At 35.6% G+C, this 26,686-nt stretch overlaps 1 protein-coding gene and 1 pseudogene across 1 annotated transcript in view; one reads left to right on the top strand and one right to left on the bottom strand.

Annotated features, from left to right (window-relative positions):
• LOC109103223 (NLR family CARD domain-containing protein 3-like) overlaps window positions 1–26,686 on the top strand; it is a 1,793,396-nt gene that overhangs the window by 265,404 nt on the left and 1,501,306 nt on the right. The gene's annotated exons all lie outside the window — the stretch shown is intronic.
• LOC122141382 lies at window positions 7,021–23,304 on the bottom strand (annotated as a pseudogene).

The raw sequence follows: 26,686 nt of genomic DNA, 5'->3' as shown, positions 1-26,686 counted from the left end.
AAGTCAGGATGAGACACTGTTTCTCTGTAATACTGCATCTACACAGACTGAAGACAGGAGGAAACACAATTAATCAGACACGTTATGTTCATGTGTGAGTTAAATCATGAGTAAACATCATACAGTGCAATAAATAAAATGTTGCTAAAACCTGAAAACAATATGAATAAATAATCAAAGTAAATAAATAATTATACAGCCATAAACTAAAACAAAAACAAAACTAGGATTTGAGGATATTAGTTACATTTCAAGTCTGGAGAATCTTCAGTCAGACCAAAAAAAAAAAAAAGTTTGTGATTTGTAATGTAATTAAGATACAGGATCAACTATAGAAACACTTTACAATAACATAAAAAAAATCAAATTGAGTCTGTTCATAAATCAAATTTACTTCAATACCTTTTAAGCAGGGTTCGTACAGAAACTGCAAAATGAAATTCTTTCAAGGACTTTAAGCAAACTCTGCAAACTCAGAGCAAGGGTTAGAACTTTTATTTTGATATCGCGATGTACAACAAATCGCACATTTAGAAATATGTCGATGAATTCTCCTGTGTTGGCATAGGTTTATAAATGATTTACGTTATAAATCTAATGAGATAACACACACTGTTTTTCTCAGATGAATGTTAAGCAACACAAACTCACAGCATATGCAGAGGAAGAGTTTGAGTCCCGTGCAGCTGAGATTAGGGTTGCTAACTTTAGAAAAGGAAAATAAGGGACAGAATAAGGGACACACACACAGGCCTATTATATATATATCTTTTAGATTTGTAATGTTTTTTAATGAAGTCACTTATGCTCTTCAAGGCTGTATTTAGTTGATCAAAAATACAGGAAAACAGTAATATTGTGAAATATTATTGCAATTTCTAATATTGGTTTCCTATCTTATTTACTTTAAAATATTATTTTTATTTATTTCTGTGACAGCACTGTATTTTCAGCATCATTACTCCAGTCTTCAGTGTCACATGATCCTTTAGAAATCATTCTAATATGCTGTGTTATTATCAGTGTTGATAATATTATCAACTGTTGTGATGCTTAATATTTGTTGGAACCTGTGTTCCATAAATAAAATAAAAAGTTAAAAACAACAGAATTTATTCAAAATAGATTTTTTTTTCCACTTTTTATCCATTTAACACCTTAATCCTTGCTGAATAAAAGTATTCTAAAAGTTCCTTTAAATGTACTGACACCAAACTTTTGAAAAGTAGATTTCAGTATATTTTTTATTGCATATTTAATACAAACATTTTATTTTGAATGTTCTGTTCTTTATACTTTTTATTTACCAAAGAATCCTTAAAAAAAAGCCGAAGTTGAAACGCGTATGTTATAAACCAGCGTGAGTCCCGCTCGCTGTAAGCGACCAGCCGGCAGAGGATTCCGCTTGGTCTTAAAGCCTCCCTCAAACGGTTTATGCTCACAAAATCAAACACTTGTCAAAAAAAGAATAACTGATTCTCAGTTTAGAGTTTGGTATTCGTATGGTCTAGGTGGTCATACTGCATATACCTTAAATACGGGACAAACTGCGTTCCGTATAGATTTCATACGGAGCGGTTCTTTGATGCCTTAAATACGGGACGATTGCGTATTATACCGAACGGTTGCCAACCCTATGAGATGGAGACGCTCCACGCTTGTAAATGATAACAGCGCAACACAAAACACGTCAGACTTTACTGTGTTCCCAAATGAAACCCAGATAAACAGCACATGCAGTAAAAGACCAAACAATATAATGCAAGCACTATCAGAAGGTTTACCACAAACACAATTTATACTGATATCGCAATACCGCTTTTCAACTCAAGGAGTAATATCGCGAGATCTCGTGCCAGGCGAAAAGGCTCTGTATTTATATCAGATGCATGGCATTGTTAATTATGCGTAAAAAAGATTGTTTTAGTGAGGGGAAAAATAACACATTTCATATATACTGCCCTTTAAAAATCAAGTACCTTCTTTAACTTTTCAAGTACCTTCTCAGAAATATGACTGTTTTCAAGGGTTTTCCAGGACTTACATTTAAAAAAAGTCAAATTCAAGTACTACTTCAAGCACTTTAAGCACCTTGTACGAACCCTGCTTGGAATATGACACATGAATAGCATGAACTACAGATCAGATATGAGTTTTTGGTTTGCTTGTTCTGTCATTTATTTATTAATTTTGATAGATGAAGCCCTGTCTCAGCGCAGTGAGATCAGCATGGAATTCAGGAATTGCGACCCATTTTCCAGTAAGACTGATTTTCTTTTTACAAAAAATATATACATTTAAAGTGAGTTAAATGCTTTTCATTACAGGGATAGTTCACCCAAAAATGAAAATAATCATTTACTCACCCCTAAGTTTGTCTTATGTCATATGTCCTTTTTTCTTTTCCGGACCACATAAAGACATTAAAATAAAATGTCCCGAATGTGCTTGTCCATATAATGTCAGTCTATGGCGATTAACATTAAGCTTTTAAAATAGAAGCAAAAGTATAACAGAGTGGTCTTAAGCGTCATGTGCTGTATATTCCAAGTGTTCTGGGGGTATACAATAAAGTTTGGTGAGAAACAAATTAAAATTTTACATATTTAACAAATATCCTTCTTGATTGTTGGTCTCTGTGCATGACTGTGTGTTCATGTGTTCTCGGAATTGCACACAAATTGTAAAAAAAAAAAAATCAAGATTTTCCCCAAAGAGTATCTGTGTACTTCCTTCACTGAGTCCGGACCCGAGCTTCAGTTGTCACAACAGTCAAAATTGAATCTTCTTCACTGACTCTAGACCTGAGCTTCGGTTGACAGCTAATAGGTGAACGTAATAACTACCTGTTGCAACGAGCACAGCAGATATATTTACCTCAGAGGAAAAAAAAGCACATAGATTGTATTTCATGTTGTGTTTTTATTCATCTTGATTGTTCACAACTTGTGTGCTTTTCCTGGTTGAGTTAGACTGAACTGCTGTGCTAATAGAGTCTCATGAACACATTCATGCACAGAGACCAACAGTCAATAATATGTTTAGTTTGTTTCCCAACAGACCCTATCGTATATACCCAGAACACTTTGAATATACGGCACGTGTCACATGGGACCAAGTTGTGTGGCTGCAGTGTGTAAAGGTGCCATAGAATGCAAAAATCACTTTTATAAGGTGTTTGAACACAGTTGTGTGGCCGCAGTGTGTGAAAACAACAGCCTATAATGGTAAAAAACCACTCAATCATTGTCTCATAATCCCAAAAAATCATATACAGTCTCTCCACACGAGCAGTTCCAGACTATGGCGTCATACTCGGGGAAAGTCCCACCCATTTGTGACGCTCTCTGTACTATTAGCATATACACAGCTCTGAGTGAGGAGCAGCGGTTCATCATTACTGTTTGTGCTAATAATTTTAAGCTAGACTGCCTCACAAACGAGGGTCAGTTCAGCGCTGGAGATGTGCAAAGATTGCTTCTAAAAGAGGGATCGATACCAACGCTTCGTGTGCAAATGTCCAGACACGCACCTCACGCAACATCATGCATCATCATTTTTTTCCAAAACAGATTCCTGGCTCTCTGTAAGGCTAATGTTGCTAAAGCTACCATTGTCTCTGCCTGTTTTCACTAGTGCTGCCTTCACCTGCTGCCAGAATGATCGTGAATAGGAATGTGGTCGTTAAAAAATGCATTTGGAAGCAATGTGATGTCAGTAACACGGTCCCCACCAGTTAAACCGTAACACTGGTATGTGCCCGCCAGCATGTGCTCTTGAAGCTCTGCACTCTTCTGAGAAGGGAGGCGGGAGCACCAGCTCATTTTCATTTTAAAGGGACAAACACAAAAATCAGCACGTTTTGGCTCATACCCTAAATGTGGCAATTTCAGCAAGCTATAAAAAATTATCTGTGGGGTATTTTGAGATAAAACTTAACACACACACAATTAAAAATATTGTTTCAATGCATTCTATGGCACCTTTAATAAGAGTTTAATTGTAATCCAACAGAAGTGTGTAACATCTGCTGAGTAATGTACATATTTCAGACCTTCGAAAAATGTTATTTTAGCTCCAAAATGGAGGGAGTAATATATACTTTTTCAGGAGTGTTAAATTTGACTCGTACTGAGTTTTGGCTTTTTTGCTGTGCAGCTTGGATGTGCTTCTGTGTTTATACGATCAACGCAAGCATTAAAGGGCTTCAGTTCATCTGTGAGGGAGGTGTTACTGGTTGGTGGTCAATGTTTTTAATTTAGTCTTCAATCCTCAGTTTGTAGTAAGTAAACATGATCACATTCAGCAGTCACAGCAGAAGTTAGAGACAAAATTTAACTGAAGTCTATTCAAAAGTTGTATGAATCTAATCTAAGAAGGTTGGAAGCTTGTTTAAGACAAACAATTGTAAACACATTAATAAAATACTGGCTATTTCTAATGTGTTCACATTATTTTCTCCAACCCCTGTGCACTTAAAGGGATAGTTCACCCAAAAATTACCGCATGATTTTCTCACCCTCAAGCCATCCTAGATGTATATGAATTTCTTCTTTCAGACAAATATAATCAGAGTTATATTAAAAAATGTCCTGGCTCTTCCAAGCTTTATAATGTGGGGTCAGACTCAAATGAGAATTAAAATAGACAACTGTAACATTACTAGTCGTGTAACATGTGAAATGATGTAAGATACTCACTTCAGTGTGTTGAGTGTACAGTGTTTATCCTGCAGTAGAGCAGAGATCTGATTCACTCCTGTGTCTCCTAGTTCATGTTCACTCAGATCCAGCTCTCTCAGGAGTAAGGGCTTTTTACCCACAATTCCAGTCACATACTGACAGCCTTCATCTGCAGCAGGACCCAAAAACCTGCAGAAGAGAAGATGAAGCTCGAATCAATTCAGTGTGCATTACATCACAAAACATTTAAAGATTATCAAACATTGTTGTTGTTTTTTGTTTTGTTTTTTTAAGATAAAAGTAAATTCTTTAAAAGAAACTCAGGGGCAAAAACTCACTAGATAATGATTATCAAAAATCTCAAGATCTTTCTGGCTTTTAAGCAGGAGATGAGGAAAGTTAGCAAAGAGATAACTAGCTTGTGACAGCTAAGCATTCATAGTGATATATTTAGTTGATCTTTTGATGCCGGCTCTTCCTATTATTATGTAGCAGAATTCACCAAACACTGGATTGCTGATCCACTAACAGAGAACATGATCTGGGTTCAGACCATCTCTGGATAGTTTTATTTAACTGATGTCTGTGTTGATGCAATAGTAATTCTGCTCATTATGAGAGGATCTGCAGGTTCAGACGTGCGTGTGTGTGTGTGTGTGTGTGTGTGTGTGTGTGTGTGTGTGTATGTGTATGTGTGTGTGTGTGTGTGTGTGTGTGTTATCACTGATCCTCTCCTGACACACATCACATGTTTGTGGTCTGTGATAGATCTGCTGTAGTAGATCTACAGCACTGATCTATATATGACTGGATCGCTCATTGCATTCTAAACTGCCAAAAGACAGTAAAGCCAACAGAAGTGTTTGATCAGCCATCTTACTATTCCCTACCAGCAGAGAGCACCATTGAGTCACATGCAAACTGCTGACCTAAAATCTCCTGATTTGAAGCAAATCAGTCAAACAAGATTATTTTTTATGTTGTGTGTATGTAAATTCATTTTTACTTCAAATGTTATCTGCAGTGTTTATGGTATTTTTGGGCAGGATAAGGATGTATTTAAACCGTTTAGGTGGGTGTGTCTGCTGCGCACTGATGACACAGGTAACTGATCCAACACAAAATATAGCATATTTCTTTATGTACGTAATTATTCAGGAATTATTAAATATGAACCTATTAGTATCAGAAATTGATTTGAATATACAATGAACAATACAATAGCTTCTGTTAATATTGCTCTATACTGAAATGAAAAGCTTAATTTACCATCTTGAAATAAAGCTTCATGTTCGTACTGTCTGTATTCAGTTATTTCTCTGAATAAATTATGATGTGTATATTTTTAATGTCCTGATTGAGCAACATCTATTTCAGACTCTCCAAGATCGCGCAAATATGTTTACTAGCATTAGCTACTGTTTCCATGTAAAATGTTGTATGCTAAATTAATAATAATTTAACCACCATTTAAATCATTACCTGCTTCAAAATGAATGCTGTTAACGAAATTATTGTTGAAACATTTGCAGTTAGTGCCTACTGTACGAATAAAAACACTATAACAAAATTATATAAACAATGAATAACTGTTCAAGGCGAATAAAGGTATATGTGTTTACAAAGCATAAATCTTTCTTCAGATTTCAGAATGAGCACTTTGTCATTTGTTATATGTTGAGGTCGTGTCCGTCTGATGTTTATCATGTTCATGATGTTCGCTACTATAACGTAGCTTTTTAATAAGTAGGGGAAATTCCCATGAGTGTTTGCATTGTAAGAATGTACAGGGATACTTCAGATTTAAAAACGCTGACTTGTTATGTGATGTTGTCTCGTTAAAATCATACAATTTCCTATTAATTTAATAGAACGTTTACGCACACTGGGGATTACCAATATGGCGGTGTGGCGGCTTCACTTTCATGACGTCATGAGAAATCCAGTTCTATATTCTAGATCAGTGATCTACAGTGTTGTGAATCTGAGCGTGATGGACATTAACGTACAGTGCATTCAGTAACATTTAAACAATCAGGATAATAAATCACACTGAATATTTTTCACGAGTAATGTCCACAATAACACACTCATAAATGTTAATTATTGAGGAACCAAACTACTGAACACCAGCACATCTAGTGACCCAAAATGTCTGATTAAGCTGTAACTTTTAACACAACTAAACTGTGCTGACATTTATCATCAAAACAACAGCAGCTGCAGCATCTCATCTTTCATCTTTGAACATTTTTGATGCAACAAATTGTATACCTTACTAAATTAGTGAAATAATATAATAATATTTATATATAATATAAATAATTCACGTGTATAACTTATGTGGCATTATTTCATCAGGTCTCACCTCAGAGTCTTGAGTTGACAGTTTGGATCCTGTAGTAAATCACTGAGCTGCTTCACTCCTGATGGTCCAGGATCATTTCCTGTGAGATCCAGCTCTATCAGGTGTGAAGGGTTTGATCTCAGAGCTGAAGACAGAGCTGTATAACCTTCTTCACTGATACTGCAGTCTGAAAGTCTGTTAGAAAAGATGTTATTCTTCCTTATAACACAGATTGTCACACAAGTACATAAGAAAAGTACAAGAAAATAAAAAAGATGCACTATGGGAATTTTGACCTGAATGGACTCTTTTCACATTAAATCTGGGTAAAGTTATATACTGGTGAACGTAAACTACAACAAATGCAATTTGTAATTTTTTTAATTCAGTTTTAATTTTCCACAATTATAAACTACAGTTGCAATCAAAATTACTCAACCCTTCAGAGATTGTAGCAGAAATGGCAAAGTCAACAGAGATCTCGCAAAAGCTATAGAGAAGCTATAGAGAATAAATAACTGTATTACTTTAGAAAGTCTAAGGCTATATGAAGATTTCCAAGACATTAAAAGTTCCTAGAGACAGCTCTCAGCCTTATTGCTTAGCTTAAAGTGTGTTGTACCAGAAAACCTTTGAGGGTGTTGAAGAAAAAGGACAATATCATAAAATGTAGGTTTTTCTCAGTTGCTCTGATTAAACAATGTACAGCCAAAGACTTACAAGATGACCCGATGAAAGGAGGAAAACCATTTCAATGCAGTGTGTAAGAAGAACACTAGACAAGTATGGCCTTCATGTTGAGACATCTTGCTGAATACCACTCTTGATCAAGAAGAACAAAAGGCAGACTTGAACTTGATAAAATTCATTTGTGTAGACCTGTTGAGCACTGGAAGAACGTTTTATGGAGTGATGTGACCAAACTGGAACTTTTTGGACCCATGGATCAGCGGTATGTCTGCTGCAAAAGACACAAAGCTCATAAGCAGAAGAACACCATCTCCATCGTCAAACTTGGAGGTGGGTCAGTGCTGTTATGGGGTTGCTTTACTGCAACAGGAAGTGGAAATCATGACTGTATGAAGGACATCATGGATTCTTTGAAGTATCAGGCCATTTTGACAAGAATTGTGATGCCTTTGGTGCAAAGACTGAAGCTGATGATCAATGGACTTTCCTGCAGGACAGTCATCCCAAAGCACACATCCAAATCTACTTCTGCTTGGTTCAGGGATCAGTCATAGAATGTTCTTGAGTGGCCTGTTCAGTCTCCAGATTTAATTCTCTTTGAAAATATCTGGTTGAATTTAAAGAGAGCAGTGGCGATGTGAAAACCAAAGATTATCAGTGATCTGGAAGCTTTTTCAGGCGAGGAATGGACCAAGACTGTAGTAGAGAGGTGACAGAAGCTTCTAAACACTTACAGACAGCGTTTATTGATGATTTTAAAGAATAAAAGATTATGCACAAAATTTGACTTTTTTGAAGTTTGAATAATTTTGAACATGAATGTTTAGAGCCAATTTTGAATTTAATCATAATTCATCAATGTCCCGTTCTCAGAATCACTCAAAAGTGTATTAACAAACTTTCTCTAATAATTTACTGATGCCCGTGTTGAACTGGTTTCATAAAATGTTGTTCTCTGCAGCAAAATGTCATAAATTTAAAGCAACTTTAATAAAACCATCTCAAGTGATACTGCAGTCTGAAAGTCTAAATGAATGAATGAATGAATGAATGAATAAATGAATAAATAAATAAATAAATAAATAAATACATACATAAATACATACAAGCATTTACTACACCATTAGCATATTAACATTTCCCATCACCTCAAAACATCAATATGTTTGTCAATATTTTATAAATGTATCTACACCAACACACCAATTTCACATCACTGACCCATTCCTTGTGACACAGCACCAGTTTACAGACCAGCTGGAGCTTTACATTGATTCATGTTTATATTAACCAAATTCAGACCTGAGTATCTGTAGTGTCTGTGAATTTCTCAGCAGACTGGAGATTTCTGTCACTCCAGAGTCTCCTATTTGATTCCTGCTCAGATCCAGCTCTCTGAGGTTTGAATTAAACGCTGATGCCAGAGCAGCACAACCTTCATCTGTAATACTGATGCAGTTTAACCTGTAGAAGAGAGAACACAAATAATTAAGATATACATACAATTACACAAATTACACAGCTTTAGCTACTACGTTTAGCTCTCTTTGGAGAAGGATGTCAGTTTTAAAGGATGGAATAATACATATGCTATTTGTATTCTTAAGCGTTAATTTCTTTTCTTTCAAATGTTGAGCCCTCAGGCTTTTATTTTGGTGGAAAACTGAACAGTGACCTTTAAGTTTCTGTGTTTAGTTCACAACAGGTTTATAACAGGGTTCGTACAGAAACTGCAAAATGAAATTCCAGGACTTTTCAAGCACTACTTTTTTGGTTTTCAAGGACTAAAATCAGAGCTCTTACTTTTCAAACAATACTCTTATTATCTTTCAAATTCTAATAAAACAAAATGGTACAAATAAAGTGCAGCACAAAAGCATGCAATGACTGTGGCAACTTAAACATTTGAAAGAATATTATTATTTCCTTATTCAAACTATTTTGTTTTACATGAATCTATGATTGACCTAAAGAACGAAAGCTGTATCATACACTTGGGAGATATTGAGCTATATCACCACTTATCAACACTGCACTTAGCTCACGAGATGTAGGCTACAGATACTTGGTTCACCTAGAATGAGAAAATATTGTAATACTATTTTTAAGATTTTTTAAAATATTTGTGAATATTTTGTTTTTTAAATCACACAAGTCTAAACAATGCAGTTGTATTTTGAAATATTTGAACTAATATAGGGCTGTAACTAATGATTATTGTGTTAATCAAGTAATCTACATATTTTGACAATTGAGAAATCTGATATTTTTTAGTAATACAAATAGACCTAAGTGAAAAACAGGCTTAAGGGTGACTATTTATATAGAAACTATCGATGAGGCAATAATAATTGGTTCAAATAAAGTATCAAAACCAAGTAATTACATGATTTTATAGAACAACTCTGATAAAATAGGTCTACATAATGTAATATGCCTACACAAAATATGAACATAACCAATTTAATTATATTATGTATTATAACAAATACCTGCAGAGGGCAGCAAAGGCATGGCCATGTTTCACTTTACAGCGTGATTCAAGGACGTTTAAATCCATGTAATTTTAATATTTGGCCACATGCAAACTCAGAGCAAGGGTTAGAACTTTTATTTTGAAATCGCGATATACAACAAATCGCAAATTTAGAAATATGTTGATGTATTCTACTGTTTTGGCATAGGTTAATAAATGACTTACGTTACAAATCTAGTGAGATAACATGCACTGTTTTCCCAGATGAACACTAAGCAACACAAACTCACAGCATACGCAGAGGAAGAGTTTGAGTCCCGAGCGGCTGAGATCGAGATGTGCTCCACGCTTGTAAATGATAACAGTGCAACACAAACACCTCAGACTTTACTTGCGTTCCAAAATTAAACCCAAATAAACAGCACATGCAATAAAAGACCGAACAATATAATGCAAGAACTATCAAAAGGATTACCACAAACACAACTTTATACTGATATCGCGAGACTACTTTTCGCCTCTAGGAGTAATATCGTGAGATCTCGTGCGCTGCTAAAAGCCAGGCGAAACGGCTCTGTATTTATATCAGATGCGTGGCATCGTTAATTTTGCTTAAAAAGATTGTTTTATCGAGGAAAAAAATATCACTAATTTCATATATACTGCCCTTTATAAATTCAAGTATTTTTCAAGTACCTTCTCAAAAATATGGCTGTTTTCAAGGGTTTTCCAGGACTTACATTTCAAAAAGTCAAATCCAAGTACTTCAAGCACCTTGTACGAACCCTGTTATAAACACTTTGTTGTACAAATCTGGTGAAATCTGTTAACATCATCTGTCAAAAAAATGTTGGAAATTACATGAACGCAAAACTAGGTGAACCTTTCAAATTCACATTATAAACTCAAAATAACTCACTCACCAGCCATTTATTTATTTATTTTTATTTAACAGCCATTCAGAACTAATACTCTTCTAACTTAAAATGCAGCCTTTGTGATTTGATAACTGCACTAACCCATATCACAATTTTGAGTTTATTTTGATTAATTGTGCAGTCCTGGTGAGAAGTGTAAAATATTTTCAAATCTATGAAACTGTGGTGGGTCACTAGAGTCTGGGTAATTAATGGGATACACTTTTAAAATACTTACTTCAGCTTTTCCAGTCTTACACTGTACATTTTCAAACAGAGTCAAGATGATCTTCATTCCTGGGTTTCCTAGTTTATTCTCACTCAGATCCAGCTCTGTCAGATTTGAAGGGTTTGAATTTAGAGCTGCAGCCAGAACATGACACCCTCCTTCTGTGATACAGTTGTTCTTCAGACTGCATAAAGAGAAAACACTTCAGTTTTAATCTGAATTTTACCAGTACAGCTGACAGTTGACAAATACTGCTACTGCTGCTGATGATGATGACGACAACCACATTACAAATGTCACATGTTTTTTTTCAGTCAGCAATCTCTTATAAAAGATACACAAAAAACACCCAGCAGCAAGAATTTAAAAATGTCCTTGTAACATTGAAATAATGTACATCAATGTGTTGAGTTGAAAGTGTTTATCCTGCAGTAGAGCATTGATCTGATTCACTCGTGCAGAACATTGAGATCCAGTGATCTCTGTCTACTCATCGTGCCTAGATCTAGACTTAAAAAAACGAGGTTCATGGTCATTTGCATTCAGAAACACCTCCAATAAACCATATATGGTGACAACACCTCCCTTTATAAATCATGTGAATGTATAATGTCCTCACCGAAATCATGGAAAAAGAAAGCAGAACTGACTGAGAAGCCATTCTGTGCTCTCAGAATTACTTCCCAGCTGCACGACAAAAAAAGGCTTATCTTACTTAGTTTTTTTTGTCTTGTTTTTAGTTAAAATAAATAAAGATGCATTTACTATATAAGCAAAAATATATTTAGTCTTGTTTCCTGGGGGGATAAACAAGACTAAATATCTTATCTAACTTGAACTATTAATTTATAAATTTAGTATTTGCAATTAAAGGACACAGGAAACACACAGTGGCTTTTCTTTTTGTAGTATTTCCATTCTAGCACTGAATCTCTACTTAAGCATGCTCAGAGATGTGCTTTTATTTACACACATTCCTACGTTTAAGTACAAGTTGGTAGATCCCACACTTTGCATGAAACTGTTCTTACACACTCATTACACACACATCTGTGTGTATGCACGGTTGATAAATGAGGGCACTGTAATGTAGAGTTTATGCTGGAATTAAAGCCTGCAAATTTCACTGAGCTGAAGCAGTTCTGTCCTCAATTCTGTGGCAAATGATCTAGGTCCATGTTAACAGATGGATCTAAATTTTAACCAAACACTACTGATTGTCACAAAACTTACCTCATTATCTCTAATTTGCAATTTATATCCTTAAGTCCAGTGCAGAGGAGCTCCACTCCTGAATCCTGCAGATTATTATTGTTCATGTTCAGCTCTTTCAGATTGGTATCTGATCCAAGAACTGTAGCCAGAGCTGGACAGCTTTTGTCTGTTAAGCCACAATCATTTAGCCTAAAAGAGAAACAAATCAAATCACAGAGTTAGATACATGTAATACATTTGTTAAATACAAAAAATACATTTATACCAATTATTTTTTTAGATTAACAGTAAAAGTGATTATCTCAGGTATCAGGGCTCTAGACTAAACTTTTTGCACTGGTTGCACTGGCACCACAAACAACACTTCATATTCAGGGCTCTAGACTAAACTTTTTGCACTGGTTGCACTGGTGCGCCTAACTTTTTTTCTTAGGTGCACAGCACAAAACTTAGGTGCAACCAAATTTTCGACCGCATCACATTTAACACTGCAGTTTTTACAAGTTCACTTTTCTTTTTTTTTTTTTAAATCGCTGTCCATATAGACAATATTGACTTGTAAACGATTAACTAAAAATCTTGTCAACATAAAGTTCTTTATTTGAAGCACAATTGTACAAGAAAGGTAACTTACTGAAAAAGTGTTGGTGCTTAAAGTGCTTCACTGAGCTGAAAATTAAATTTCAAATATCTCAAGGTAAATTAAATAAAAAGAAAATCTAAATTAAATGTTTTAAGGGCTTCAGACTGAACATCTCATGGCTCAATGTCTTATGGACTATCCTCCACTGCAGTCACATGCCCCTCGGATGGCCAACTCCTGTAGTTTTTGCCTTCTTGATCTTTGGCCTTAAAACCAGCTGGCCACACTCTCTCTAGCAGCATCAAAATCTTCCAGACTTGGCCCCTCTACACTGATTCTGATCAGATCATCACTGTGTCTGAATGAAGGGATGCTCTAGTGTCTGATCTGAACAGCTAAACAGTCCCTAAACAGCTTATACTGTCTCAGCTATTAAAATAGTTCAGTTTTATATGTAATAGCAAAGGGATTATATTTCGTTTTTTTATTAAGTTAATTTAGAAAATGTTAGGAAGAATTTTTTGTTTGTTAAATATAAAAATTTTAGTTTTTCTAAAATTAATGACTAAGTTGCCAGCGTTAGACAGTGAGCCTTTGTTTGATCAATTAAGCCTTCTCAAATCTTTATGACGTGCCTAAAGTAAAATCTATAGATATAAAACAGTTCAAGCATCTCCTGTAACAATGTTTAAATGTTAGACCCAAACTAAATGTGAGCTATATCCAATAGTTTGTGCGGAGACGCTTCAGAACATGGAGACGCCGGCGTGATCACTTGCATTTTTTCAGTGGATACACCGTCATTTTTGCTCATAAAGGTAAGAGTAATACATCATTCGTAACTGCAAAGGGTCTACTTTATTTGTGTGCACTCACAATATCAACAAAACGTTGCGCTTTCTGCCGTGTCGTCTTTAACAGGAGTACAAAAATGAACCGACACTCAGTGAAAACATGCCTAAATTATAAATATATCTATAGACATGATAAATAGACATGATAAATAAATCTATAGACATGATAAATATATCTATAGAAAGCTTTAAATGACTACTTAACGAAATAAAACAAATCGAAAACAAAAATTATTTCATTATAATCATAATCCGTAAAAATGCACTTCTCTCTAAAGGAGATGGCGAGTCAGGCTTGGCAACTTCATCCTTGCGACACAGACTCAGAAAACACTAGTTTATTAGTAAAGAATTCAAATATCTCCCTACTGTTTCTCCCGTCACATTTATGGTAATTACTTTTGCCAGTGCTTTGCAGCAAGCTTGAGCCTATTGCGTGTATTTGAACACAGAACTGTTCAGCTGCGCTATTGCTGCGGGACACTAAACACCGTCGACCCGCTCTTGACAGTCGCGGCAGCACGGTCTCATGTTGTTTCCACCAGTGAAGCAATTTTTTTCATCACTAACTGATGGATGTCTAAAATATAAAAGTAAGGAGAAGTCTAAAACAGGTGGGAGGCCCGGCCCGCGTCTGAACTATGACGTGAAAATTGGCCCATGCAGAAATGCAGGGCTCTAGTGTCTGTTGTTGAACCACAGGGAGACTTTCAGAGTCGCGGAGACTTTTTTCCCCCTCGAACGGCTGGTCGCACCGGTGCAACCTCTGATTTTTTTTTAGTCGCACCATTGAGAAATTAGGTTGCATGTGCGACCAAATTGGTCGCACTCTAGAGCCCTGAATAAAATATGTAATGAATAATAGGCTTGTATCATTAATGGCAATGAGCTATATATTTAAAAGTGCTGCTCTATCTTGATGAGTTTCTTGAGGTGGAGATGTGGAGGTTAATAATTTATGCATTGAGGTTATACAAGAGTATATCTCCTTTATAGCAGAGGTTTAAGAAGTTAAACTGCATATTGGAGTAGAAATAATTATGGAACAATGTGTTTTATAATAACATGATGTGCTTCTTCTGTAGCTAACTAAACAGCTTGTTTTGCTGAAAATAGATATTTTTACATAAAACCCATGTAAATCCAATAAAACAGCACTGCACTTTAATTCCAAAGGACTGCAGTTTTTAAAGAAAAAAAAGTTCAAGAAATTTTGTTTTGATTTAACCCTAAAAGAGATATATACATATAACTAGGTGTGGTGGGGGGGTCGATACAGTATAGTATCGCGATGTTTTCCGCAGCAATACTGAATCGATACATGGACTGCAAGTATCGATCTTTTAGTATACTATTTGGTAGAATAATAAAATAAATTTCTTGACAATCCACTAGATGGTGGTGTTGATTTTTTTTTTCTGGTGAGGTCAGCTGGGTCACTTTCAGCATGCAGTAAGTTAGTAAAATAAAGATGACGAGATCGCGGAAAGTTATCAGAAGGAGATGTGTTGCACTGCGGACCATCAATACAGTAAAACTGCACATTTTAGAGTGGCCTTTTATTGTGGCCAGCCTATAGCCCCTTTCACACTGCACATTGGACCCGGTAAATTGCTGGGTCGCCTTCTGTGTGAACGCAAACACGTCCCGGGATCGATCCCGGGTTGGGGACCTAGTAACATTGCCGGGTTCAGTCCCGGAACGAGCGCTGTGTGAACAAAAGCCAGAACTAATTCCGTAAAGGGTGTGTCGTGATGACGCACGTTATCACGTGACTCTTTTACCGGGTGTTTTGGAGGCAGATCAATGTTCGCGACAAAAAAAATATGTGCAAACTGTAATGAAGCAGAGATCAATTAGATCCTCGCTATCCGTGCTGAAGCTGAGATCGTTCGCCATCTTAAGTGAAAGTTAACGTGCCTAGCGTTTTCGACTCATACATTACACATCACATCCTGATGTCACGTTTTTATGGGACCTTTATGGGTTGTGTGTGAACGCACGCACATATTCCGGGTAATCACTGGCAGTGTGAAAGGGGCAAAATCTAGCGACCCAGGAACAATTGCCGGGACACATTACCCATGTATTTTCCGGAATCACAGTGTGAAAGGGCCTTAAGGCACACCTGTGCAATAATCACGCTGTCTAATAAGCATCTTGATATGCCACACCTGTGAGGTGGATGGATTATCTCGGCAAAGGAAAGTGCTCACTAACACAGATTAGGACAGATTTGTGAACAATATTTGAGAGAAATAGGCCTTTTGTGTACATAGAAAAAGTCTTAGATCTTTGAGTTCAGCTCATGAAAAATGGGGGCAAAAACAAAAGTGTTGCGTTTATAATTTTGTTCAGTGTAGGTATGCACCGACATCTGCAAATTATCAAATAGAAAAATGGCCAAAAATGCGAGCAAAAAAGATAGGCTACATATAATAATAATAATAATAATAATAATAATAATAATAATATGACAGTGTTCAGAGCACATGTTTCACTCTCCTCATCACTGCGCGGTTTGACGCTCCTCTCAATATTCCTCTCTATGAATGTGCGTTCTGCTCAACTTAACGTTCATGCTCACCGGAAAAGCAAAGTCCACTTAAATAACGCGCCAACAGAAAATTTATATGCTGTATACTTGCTCCTGATTGCAGTAGCGCTACTGTGCTGTAACATGGTGTATCTGTACGCTGTGATCTGATAATAATAGCTTTGTAGGACTATAATTATTTGGATAATTAGTCCAAAAAATTTTTAAATAAATAAATAAATCCAACAACTTATAACTGATTCTGTTACATTGAAGTGAATAAAAAAAAATTATTGATATTTAATATTAAGGTAACACTTTACAGTAAGGTTCCATTAATGTTAATGTATTAACTAACACGAACGAACAATGAACAATACATTTATTACATTATTTATTAATCTTTCTTAATGTTAGTTAATGAGAATACAGTTGTTCATTGTTTGTTCATGTTAATTAAGAGTTCATTAACTGTTAACTTGCACAACTATTTATTTTAATAATGAATTAGCAAATGTTAAAATTAATTTGAACTAAGATTAATAAATTCTTAGATTGTAAATTAAAGTAGTTAAAATTCATTAACATTAAAATAAAGTGTTACCAATATTAATATAAATTCTATCCAGTTTTATTGTTACTTTCAGTAAAAGTGTGGTTATTTTATTGGCTTGTGTTTTTTTTTTTTATTCAGTATCATTAAAATTGAGCTAAATTTAAAAAGTCTTACAAAATAAATGTATATTATTTAATAAAATAATAAATAATCATTACAAAGCATTTTTGGGTTTTCAGCCAAGTGCATCCAGAATTTTCGGTTTCCGTTTTGGCCCAGAATTTTCATTTCGGTGCATCCAAAGATGTAAGACTACATGTTTTATTTAATTTAATTTAAATTTAACAGTAATTTACTCTCAAACACTGAAATATCGCAATATAATCTCAGAATGGTGATTCCCACCCAAAATCACAATAATATTGTATTGTGACACAAGTATCGTGATAATATCGTATCGTTAGGTCTCTGGTGATTCCCACCCCTACTTATAACTGGTATATGGTTAATTATCACTATAAATCAGGGGTGTCCAAGCCTGCTATGTATCAATGCAGATTAATGTAATTTTAAGATGAGAACAAAACATGACAAAATATATTAAATAACTTACAGAGCTCTTTTGGAGGTTTTGATGACTGCTGATAATCTAATGAGACACTCGTCTGATTTCTTGAATTTCTGAAGCTCAAACTCCTCCAGCTCCTCCTCTGATGTCAACAACACAAAGACCAAAGCAGACCACTGGGCAGGTGAAAGATCAGCAGATGAGAGACTTCCTTTGCTAAGGTGGGTCTGAATGTCTTTCACCAGAGTTTGGTCGTTCAGTTCATTCAGACAGTAGAACAGATTGATGGATCTCTCTGGAGACAGATTAGATTCTAATTTCTGCTTGATGTACTGAACTATTTCCTCTTTGCTGCTCTGTCATTTTTCTTTCCATGTCAACAGACCCTGTAAGAGTCTCTGATTGGACTGGAGTGACAAACCAAGGAGGAATCGAAGAAAAAGATCCAGGTGTCCATTATCACTCTCTAGTGCCTTGTCCACTGCAGTCTTGAGCAAATCAATCATGGTTTCACTTTTGTTTTCCTGTTCTGTAGACTCATGAACAAATATACTTTTCTTCTTGTTGATGTCTAGAAACAGATGTGCATAAAGGGCTGCAATAAACTCTTGAACGCTCAAGTGAACGAAGCAGTACATGGTACCAAGAACGATCCCTGTTTCCTGCTTAAAGATCTGGGTACACATGCCTGAGTACACTGACGCCTTATAGACGTCAATACCACAGGCTTCCAGATCTGTGTCATAGAAGATCACATTGTTTCTTTCCAGCTGATGAAAAGCCAGTTTCCCCAGTGAAAAGATGGCATCTTTATCCCAGGAAACATCTGGTGTATGTTCTCCATCATACTTTCGTCTGCTCTGCTGGATCTGAAATCTGAGGAAGTGTGTGTACATTTGTGTCAGAGTCTTAGGAGTGTCTTCAGTATTTTACTCCTGCAGTGTTTTGGAGGCATCATCAGCCTGATTGTTTCACAACATTATATCTTTTCTCCTCTAAAATGTTCTGGAGAACAGTGGCTGAAATCCAGCAGAAGACTGGGATGTGGCACATGATAAAGAGACTCTTTGATTGTTTAACATGATCAATGATTTCTTTGGCCTGATTCTCATCCGTGAATCTTTTTCTGAAGTACTCCTCCTTTTGTGCATCATTGAATCCTCGTATCTCTGTCAGCCGGTCGATACAGTCAGGAGGAATCTTACTGGCAGCTGCTGGTCTGCTGGTGATCCAGATGAGAGCAGAAGGAAGCAGATTCCCCTTGATGAGGTTCGTCAGGAGAACATCCAGAGAGGCTGGTGATGATACATCAGACCACGTCTCATTATCCTTAAAGTTTACAGGAAGTCGACATTCATCCAAACCATCAAGAATGAACAAGACTTTGAATTGATTTCTTCTTGTAAGCTTCAGTCCTTCTGTCTCTGGGAAAAACTGAGTTATAAGGTCCATCAAACTAGTTTTCTTGCTTCTTTAAGTTCATCTCTCTGAATGGAAGAGGAAATATGAAGCTGATATCTTGATTTTCTTTTCCTTCAGCCCAATCCAGAACAAACTTCTGCACAGAGACTGATTTTCCGATGCCAGCAACTCCTTTTGTCAGCACAGTTCTGATCTGCTTGTCTTCTTCAGGTGCTTCAAACAAATTTTTGCACTCAACCTGTATCTCCTGTGATTCATGACGTCTGGAAGCAACTTCAATCTGTCTCACCTCATGTTCAGTATTGACCTGTTCACTACAACCCTGAGTGATATAGAGATCTGTGTAGATGTTCTTCAGAAGTGTAGAGTCTCCTTGCTTTGCAATTCCTTCAAACACACATTGATACTTCTTCTTTAGGCTACACTTTAGCTGATGAATGAAGACCAGCTCATCTAAACACAGAAATAAAAGTACAGCCTATTGTTTAATCTATATTTTCTCTCTACATTTATAAGTGACAATCTGACAGATGATCATGAGTCTCTTACCTTCTAGAGTATCAGCAGCTTCATCTTGCTTCATCTCTCTCAGGAAGTAGAGCGTGAGATCAAGAGCTGCTTCTTTCATACTGCATCTGTTCTCATTAAAGTCCTTCACAAAGTACTGCATGTCCTCTTTTTGTAATATTTTCTTAAACTTTTCCAGTTCTTTCCTCAGAAATGTGATTATTTTGCTCTCAAGATCCTACAAAGCAAGATAAGAAAAAAATTACAGAAAAAAAATCTTCATCTATATTTGGTCAAAATTATTTATTCAGTTAAAAATATTCATCAAAAATCAAGGTGAGACAAACATGAATTTGCTGTAAATATTAATAATCTTATTTTATGGGTTCTTAAGAAAAAAATTAGAAAAAAGTTCTGTCACACTCTTATTCAATAACATATTTGTTTATTATAATTATTAAATATTCTTGAAAATGTGTTTTATTACCTGGAAGATCTGTAGGAGACTGTCTGTAAAATTCTTGTCGTTCCTGTGAGACTGTAAATCTGGATCTAATGTTTCATATTGAAGCCTGATAGTAAAATAAAACAAATCAAAATACTGCATTTTTAGAGTTAAAAAAAAAAAAATTGAAAAAATAAAGACCATCAAATCATTTAAACATTTTTGGCAGAGAGCAAAACAATACTGTGATGAAATTTATGGACAATTAGTAGATTTATGATAATTATTCACTGACACATTTTCTGACACAGTCCTGTGTAAACAAAAATAAGAAACATCAAATACCGTTTGGTTCGTGATGTTGTTTCTTCACTGAAGTCTGGTCCGTCACCCTTTGACAGGTCACTCTTCACAGACACAGAGCTGGACACATGTGATCCTGATCTTACACTAATGACACAAAGAACAAAACACTCTTCACTACAGGAGCTCCTTCAGTCTCATTTAAAGAGCTTCACTGTTGAGGATGGTAATGAAGCACAGTATAGACATGCATTTGTCCATCTATTACTATGGATAGATGGAAAGACATCATTCATGTTTGGCTGCATGATCTATTTTCCATGGTTAATTTATACCTCCTTGTGGCTGCTTGTGTGATTGTGTTACTGGAAAGAAGCTCCAGACTGAGTTCAATAAAGAGGAAATCAGTGATTTATTGTTGTTATTTCATTCATTTCTATCACAAGCATCTTATTGGAGAAATAAGCCAACACAACATTATAATGTCAAAGATGGCTTGGCCTTGGGGCAAAAGAGCCACATTACTTGTGTGTCCAACTTTCTTGAGCTGCCTTGCTGCAAAAAAAAAAACCCTACAGCAGTATTTTTCTGTGGACCCTTGCTGTTTTCTGTTGTAATAAAAAGCCTAGGCTATGACAACAGCTTATGAGTCCTTATGTGAGTACTATTAATTGACAATATGAAAATAAATAACTAATATAGTTTTCCTTTCTTCACTTTATGTGTGATAACTTGAGAAATATGTTGTCAATACTATTAAAATAAGAAAAAAGTAATGGTACTTAGGAGATTACAGTTTTTGCATAAATACTATATTGGGCTTTATTTAAGTTTGTGAAAATATAGAATGCATGTATATGCATTTTTATTTTTATGCACAAATGAAACATTTTAAAATCTTTGAAACAGATCTTGAAGTATTTGCTATCCTGTGGCGCCATCGAGTGGGATAACATTAGCATTGTGGCCTTCATTTTCTGAACAACATTATGAAAGGGGACAATATTTTTTGAATGATTAAAAATATTTAATGATCAGTTCACTGATAATATACCCAAATTAAAATCTAATTTTACTGATTCTGTATCTTATTTAATGCTTTAAGAGTTTTTTGTTCAACTTACATTTTTAAGCAGTGATGAATGATAACTATGTGACTTGATAAATTATTTTTTTGCAATTATAATACATAAACTATATAATGATGACAAAATTACAACACAGTTATTGTTTTCATAATATTTTACTATTGACAAATACAAAATATAGACATACAAAAAAACCAGCCAAGACTAATGATTTTCTTTTTTTTATAGATTAAAATTGAAAACAGAAACCAGCTGGTAAATGCAGTCACTTTAATATTCAAATCCAGTAACATGATCCATTTCCATTTATTTTCTACAGTTTATGTTCACGGTGTGGCTGTTTTTCGTTTATATTCGCCAAGGCTATTATGTATTTTGAAATAATCTTTTATGTGATTTGTCCGTTCTTGCACCGAAAAGCCAGAAACAGCATCCTCTGTAACTCGAGAGATCGATGCAATGTGTTTTTCTGCCCTAAGACAAAAAAATATCTCACAAACACTTATTTTAATCTCTATAATATATTCTTCTAATTGTTTTGTACTGGTTCGCTGGAGTGTTTTAATGTAAAAGGCTGTAGTTCCTGTGTGTAGACTTTTTTCCCTTTCCAGTGTTTAGAAAACGGCCTCCTCGCGCTGTCAAATAGTCTTTCATTTAGCTCACAAACACCTGAATTTAGCTCTTGTTGTGTTTCTAATGGGTGGATTGCGTGCAATCGCTGTAATATATTATTTTTTAAAAGCTTCTTAAAAAACTATAAAAATGCTTTTATTGTGAGCACGATCGGACTGCACTCTCTGATCGGAGCGATGATTTTTCTCTCGTCTTTCATACTGATCTCTGGCCAGACATCAATTATTAATGAGATCTCACCCGATAATAATAACATATTGGTTCAGTTTCTTGTCAGTGTGAATGAAATGTGTATTTTATTTGTCCGTTTCTCTCGTCGCCGAAAAGCCAGACATCACACCGTGTTCTGGAGCGCAGAGCATCGATGTGATGTTCAGCCCTTAGACAAAGAAAATCTCACGAGCACTCATAAAACACTCATTTTCATCCGATATAATATGTTCTTCTAATTGTATTTGTGTTGATTCGCCGCTGTGGTTTTTCATGTAAAAGGCTGTAGTTTCAGTATGTAGACCTTTTTCCCCATGCCAGTGTTGAAGTCTCGCGCTGTCAGAGAGGCTGCTGCAAATAATTCATTTTCAAACTTCAGCAGCCCAAAAACACCCGCTTTTAGCTCTTGGTGTGTTCTAATGGGTGGATTGTGTGCAAATCGCTGTAATATTTTATTTTTAAAAGGTCTTAAACAAGAATACATTTCGTTTGTTGTGAGCTGCTGTGAGACTGCACCACGCTGATGCAGCGGTGATTTCTCTCTCTGTCTATCTCACTGTTTCTGTGGCCAGATATCAATTATTAATGAGCCCTGACCCCTGTAATATTCAAATATGTTGGTTTAGCTTGTCAGTGTGAAATAAATTCATGTATTTATTGTATTTTTAACCGATTTAAAAGTGAAACAAAGGCAGACTCCTCCCTCAGTCCCGGGAATTGCTCCTGTAGAGGCGCATTTTCTCAGACAATGGGAGTCTAATGGGAAATTTTTGACTTTTAATAAATTAATAAAAAAATTGATCAAAAAAAACTAAGTCTGATACACTATGGATAAGCAACACTTTTTGCTTTGTGGCTTTTTAGGAGGAGATAGGTTTGGAATTTAAGTCTCAGAAAAATAGAATAAAAAGAAAAAAAAACTAAGAAGGTTTTTAAATGATCACAGTATGTTTTGCTGTGCCAAGCCAAGATAATAAATACCTTTTGATAGATGTTTTTTTCCGCACTGAAGTTTGGCCTGCTACCATCCTTTGACCGGGTCACTCTTCACAGACACAGAGCTGAACACATATGATCCTGATTGGCTGGCATGATTCTATTTTCCAGGTTAATTTTACCTCCTTGTGGCTTGCTTGTGTGATTGATGTTACTGGGAAAGAAGCTACTTGACCCGGACTGAGTTCAATAAGAGCGAATCAGAATTATTGTTTTATATTTCATTATTTTCTATCACAAGCATCTTAGTGGAGAAATAAGCCAACACAACTTAAATGTCAAAAGATAATAATACCTTCTGACTGATGTTTTTTTCTCAGGCTGCATGATCTATTTTCCATGATTAATTTATCCCTCCTTGTGGCTGCTTGTGTGATTGTGTTTACACATGTGATCCTGATTGGCTGCATGATCTATTTTCCATGATTAATTTATAGCTCCTTGTGGCTGCTTGTGTGATCTTGAATCTGATGAAAGAAGCTCCGTGCCTGAGTTCAATAAAGAGGAAATCAGTGAATTATTGTTTATTTCATTATTTTCTATCACAAGCATCTTAGCTGTGAGAAAATAAGCCACACAACATTTATAATGTTCAAAGATATAAATCCCTTTTGATTGATGTTTTTTTCTCACTGAAGTTTGGCATGTCTTCAACCTTTGACCGGTCACTCTTCACAGACACAGAGCTGGACACATGTGATCCTGATTGGCTGCATGATCTATTTTCCATGATTAATTTATAGCTCCTTGTGGCTGCTTGTGTGATTGTGTTTCTGGAAAGAAGCTCCAGACTGAGTGTTCAATAAAGCGAGGAAATCAGTGATTTATTGTTTTATTTAATTATTTTCTATCACAAGCATCTTAGTGGAGAAATAAGCCAACACAACATTATAATGTCAAAGATAATAAATACCTTCTGACTGATGTTTTTTTCTCACTGAAGGTTTGGCATGTCCACCATGCTTTGACCGGTCACTACTTCTTCACGACAAAGACAGAGCTGGACACATGTGATCCTGATCTTATTGATCTATATCGACACACATTCTCTCTAGTCCTTCACAGAAACATTGCAGAGTTTTAAAGATAGCAGTCATTCTTGTTTACAGACTCACATTTGTTTAACAATTTCTGTATAGTATTTATTTAGTGTGGTTTATTGTATTTTATGTACATCTAGGGCTGCACGATTAAATCGCATGCATTTTGTCCCATGCGTGTCTCATCAGTAAAGCCGGTTCCGTGATTAGCGGTAAATATCCGTCACCTGTTTTCAAATGCACCCGGAGTTCATTACACAGAGCCGTAGTTCACTGACAGCTACGCAATATCGTGTTCATAATCGAATGCGATTAATCTCAATTATGAACAGAATATTGCGTAGCTTGTCAGTGAACTACGGCTCTGTGTATTAACTGCCGCTCCCCGTTTGAAAACAGGTGACAGACATTTACCGCTAATCACGGAACCGGCTTTTACTGATGAGACACGCATGACAAATGCATGCGATTAATCGTGCAGCCCTAATGTACAGTGTATTTAGGGTGTGTGTAGCTGATGTTGTACACAGGAAGCTGGGAGAAAATGCACTGCAGCTTCATAAAGCGTGCTGTACACAATATAACCTTTGGGTCGTTCGCTCAGGAACAGAGTTATTAATAAATCTTAAACAACTGATTCCAAAACAAAGCAGGTTTGCTTTCGCAATCCAAACACACAGCGTCTCCACAACATGACGACAACACTACAACTCACTGAAGCCTCGTCATTCTCTTTGTGTTAACCTTTGAACAGCATTACGCTAATATTTCACACTGAGATGCACACATTTGTGAAATTAATATCTGGACTTCAGTCAAGACATTTTAATCATTTCTGGATCAGTGTTCTCTGTTAGATAGAAGAAATCACTTTACAGGAGACTCTGACCTTTGTAACTTTGAAGATCTTACACAAACAGATACATGACACACTAATGAAAAATTGAAAAACATTCAAAAGCATCATATCACCCTTTAAATTAAGTGTGCAATCATTTTTTAATGTCTGACAATCAATGTATGACTAAAAACACCTGAAAATCAGTGATGTGGAATAATTTACTTAAGTACAGACCCAGTGCTGAAGAGAGACTGTAAACTGACTATAAATGATGATTCTGATTTTCAATTCTGAGATATTTATCATCTATTGGCTATTTTTAAAATATAAATGTTATTTTATTTAGGAAGTTATGAAGCTCTGAAGGTTGTGCAAATCATTTGTAAATATAAACACAGTTTGCTAAGGTTTTGTTTTTTCCAGCAAAGCTCTGAAACTGCAGCAGTGTTTAAAATGATTCTCTGAAAGCAGACTCAGTGTTACCTCTGTTTCTGTGAGAGACTCGTCTTTCCTCGTCTTCTCTGACATACTGCAGATGAACAGCTCAACACTGAGATCTTTGGGTCTCTGAAGACGATCAGATGCTCATCATGAACCTGGACATGACAAGGGGGAGATCAGATCAAGATCATGAGAGTTCTCAGAGGAAGAAAAAATTGATGAAGAAAAAATAACTAGTGCTGGATCTTTGAGTTATCAAGCAATCAATATACAAATAAAATATGCTACAAATATACTGCCATGTAATAATCTCTTCAGATCAACTCACAACACACGTCGTTATATTACAGCAACATTACTTAAGAATTTTAAAAGAACATTTGTTTTGCTCGTGTTTATCAACTCTGTCTATCCAGTAAGAACAGGTTTGATTTGACCACAGAATACTTTCAAGCCTCGCGACTTAAAAAATAGAAAAAGGAGGAAATAAAAACAACACTTTTTTTTTTGAGAATTACTTCGACTGCTATTTTTTTACAGATATATTAAAATAAAATAATGCGTACAAATATACTGCCATGTAATAATCTCTTCAGATCACACCACAACACACGTCTTTCTTTTCATGCACATTAAGGCTTCGGAGCATTAATGAAAGTTTAAAAGAACGATTGATTTTGCTCAGTGTTTTGGATCAAGCAGTTCTCTCTTATCCGGCAAGAACAGGTTTGTTTGATCACAGAATAACTTTCCAGTCTCGCGACTTAAATAGTAAAAAGGGGGAAATAAAATAACAATTTATCTAATTATTCTGGACTGCTATTCTATATTTTACAGATTTTTTTAACAGACTTGGCGTAAAAATGTTTTAAACACACGTCGATCGTCTTTAAACGGTTTGTTTTTAATATCTTTCTTCTTCTCGGTCGTTTTGTTTCTTCAGCAAAGAATGTATAAGTTATAACTTAACAAATCACACTTCATAAAGCCTCTGAAACGCGTCATCTTCTATCTTAAAAAGTGTAATGGTTGTTTTGAAACCCAGTAATAAGACCCGTTTACTTGCAGTAGTTCAGAAGATCTTGTGCTGCAGGAACCCCCGAATCC

This window comes from Cyprinus carpio, chromosome B22, assembly GCF_018340385.1.
Source record: "Cyprinus carpio isolate SPL01 chromosome B22, ASM1834038v1, whole genome shotgun sequence".
Classification (NCBI taxonomy): domain Eukaryota; kingdom Metazoa; phylum Chordata; class Actinopteri; order Cypriniformes; family Cyprinidae; genus Cyprinus; species Cyprinus carpio.
The sequence above is the reverse complement of the archived record's forward strand: the minus strand, read 5'-3'. Positions and strand labels throughout refer to the sequence as shown.